This window comes from Sander vitreus, chromosome 5 (genome assembly GCF_031162955.1).
Source record: "Sander vitreus isolate 19-12246 chromosome 5, sanVit1, whole genome shotgun sequence".
Taxonomy (NCBI): Eukaryota; Metazoa; Chordata; class Actinopteri; order Perciformes; family Percidae; genus Sander; species Sander vitreus.
This window is the reverse complement of record NC_135859.1, coordinates 36,399,734-36,402,965: the sequence shown is the minus strand read 5'-3', so window position 1 is coordinate 36,402,965 and position 3,232 is coordinate 36,399,734.

Genomic DNA, 3,232 nt, shown 5'->3' with positions numbered 1-3,232 from the left:
ACAAAGGTGGAAGTGTTCCCTCGTTTAGAAGAAATCTCCCAGATAATCTTGCCTTGTACTACTGAAGTTGGAGAAACAGCTAGCTAGCTCATGTAGTCCATACCTAGCTACTGAGCGTGTAGTCCTTACCTAGCTACTGAGCGTGTAGTCCTTACCTAGCTACTGATCGTGTAGTCCTTACCTAGCTACTGAGCATGTAGTCCTTACCTAGCTACTGAGCATGTAGTCCTCTACCTGAGCATGTAGTCCTTACCTAGCTACTGAGCGTGTAGTCCTTACCTAGCTACTGAGCATGTAGTCCTTACCTAGCTACTGAGCATGTAGTCCTTACCTAGCTACTGAGCATGTAGTCCTTACCTAGCTACTGAGCATGTAGTCCCTATACCTGAGCATGTAGTCCTTACCTAGCTACTGAGCGTGTAGTCCTTACCTAGCTACTGAGCCCTGTAGTCCTTACCTAGCTACTGAGCGTGTAGTCCTTACCTAGCTACTGAGCGTGTAGTCCTTACCTAGCTACTGAGCGTGTAGTCCTTACCTAGCTACTGAGCGCGTAGTCCTTACCTAGCTACTGAGCGCGTGGTCCTTACCTAGCTACTGAGCGCGTAGTCCTTACCCTAGCTACTGAGCACGTGGTCCTTACCTAGCTACTGAGCATGTAGTCCTTACCTAGCTACTGAGCACGTAGTCCTTACCTAGCTACTGATGCATGTAGTCCTTACCTAGCTACTGAGCGTGTAGTCCTTACCTAGCTACTGAGCATGTGGTCCTTACCTAGCAACTGAGCATGTAGTCCTTACCTAGCTACTGAGCGTGTAGTCCTTACCTAGCTACTGAGCGTGTAGTCATACCTAGCTACTGAGCATGTAGTCCTTACCTAGCTACTGAGCATGTAGTCCTTACCTAGCTACTGAGCCGTGTAGTCCTTACCTAGCTACTGAGCGTGTAGTCCTTACCTAGCTACTGAGCACGTAGTCCTTACCTAGCTACTGAGCGCGTAGTCCTTACCTAGCTACTGAGCGCGTAGTCCTTACCTAGCTACTGAGCGCGTAGTCCTTACCTAGCTACTGAGCATGTAGTCCTTACCTAGCTACTGAGCATGTGCGACTGCCAACAAAGATGTTCCAGCAGTGAGAGGTCTCACTCTGTAGCTAAAACAGAGACCTGAACACAGGGTGAAAAGAGGAGCTGCAGCAATGAGCAGTACAACAACAATATGAAACCATGTAAACCTATTCTGGTACAACCTCTAAATACAATTATGAACCTGAAATGAGCAGAATATGGAGCTTTAACCTTGTGTTGTCTTCCCGTTGAAGGGGGATGAGACGTCTTTTCTTCTGAAGCGTTTGGGCGGAGCTAGCAACTCGACTTCAGCTGCACGGCGTCCAGGAAGGCTGCTCTCGTGTTTCCTCGATGATCCCTCCTCGCTCCTCGCTCCTCGCTCCTCACTCCCCGCTCCTCGCTCCTCCTCGCTCCTCACTCCCCGCTCCTCGCTCCTCGCGCTCCCGCTCCCCGCTCACTCCTCGCTCCTCGCTCCCGCTCCTCACTACTTCGCTCCTCGCTCCCTCGCCTCGCTTCTGAATAGAGATAAATCATGAATAAGATAGTAAATAAGATAATGAATGAATAGTAAATGCAGATAGACAGAATAATATGAATAATGATAAGATAAAGTATGAATGATCACAAGTAGTGAATAGAATGAAATAAATATGAATAATGAATGAATAAAGATAATAGATAGATAATGCTTAGATAGCCAGATAAGATAGAAATGGTAAATCAGAGATAAATAAATCATAGATAAATAAATGGATAGATAGATAATGAATGAATGAAAGCCAGATAGATAGTAAAATGATCATGGTAATTGAATGAGATAGTAATGAGATGAGATGAGATAAATAGTGGTTTTCGAGATGAGTGCAGATAAATGAATGAGATAAGTAAGTAAGTATGGAATGGTAGATGGTGCAGACTCACTCCTAGCTCCTCCTCGCCCTCACTCCCGCTCCTCTCGCTCCCGCTCCTCCCGCCTCCCGCTCCTCCTCGCTCCCTCCTCGCCTCGCTCCTCACTCGCTCCCGTCTCCTCACTCGCTCCCTCGCTCCTCGCTCCTCCGCTCCCGTCTCCTCCTGCTCCTCACTCCTCCTCGCTCCTCACTCCTCCTCGCTCCCCGCTCCCCGCTCCTCCTCACTCCTCCTCGCTCCCCGCTCCTCACTCCTCCTCGCTCCCCGCTGAACAGAACAACTTCCGTTTCAGCCGAGGAGTCGAGGAGCTTTCCAATAAGGGACATGGCAGCCTTGATTTGGGACTTGACTTGTCTTAAAGGTGCAATACGTAATACTGACCCGCTAGCATTTAAAATGTTACTGCAGTCCATCTCCCCCGGCTCCCCCAGACTCAAAATTCCAGGGGGTTGCCAGGTTGGGAACCCTGAACCCAACGACTCGACTTGACCCCCCCCCCCCCACCACCACCACCACCACCAACAAATAACTCGAGACTTCTTTGAGACTTGGACCAAATGACTTGGCTACAACACTGCAAACGTGCGCTGCTGTGTCCTTTTTTTTGCAGCTGCTATTTGAGAGTCTGCCTGTGTGAGGTGAACAAATGTGAGGCCCTGCAAGTGTGCGTGTGTGTGTGTGTGTGTGTGTGTGTGTGTGTGTGTGTGTGTGTGTGTGTGTGTGTGCGCAGCAGATGTCCTGTGTCCTATCCTGTTCTCCAGACTGGCTGCTCTTTGTTGCTGCTCCCTCGTGCAGACGGGCCCCTCCACGTGCTCCGTCCGTCTGCAACGCCTCCGCTGCTGTAATCTGTCAAACTGCAGCGGGCCAAGTCCCGCCCCCAACACACACACACACACACACACACACACACACACACACACACACACACACACACACACACACACACACACAGCTGTTTTTACTCATGCATACTTACCAGCCTTGCTCTTTACTCCTCCCCTCCACACTGTGTACCTGTGTGAATATTTTCTAGTTTCTTCTTTTCCCGATCGTTTGGTCTATAAAACTCCTTCCCAGTTTCTCAAAGTCCAATATAATGTCTTTAAATGTTAGTTTGTTTAGTTAAACATGATATAAAACAGAAAAGTGCAGGAAACCCTCCATAATTAAGAGCCTAAAAACAGCATTCTCTGTGTTTTTTCGCATGAAAAATGCCTTTATATTGATCATAGGGCTGCCTCCTCTGAGACGATTAGTCGACATT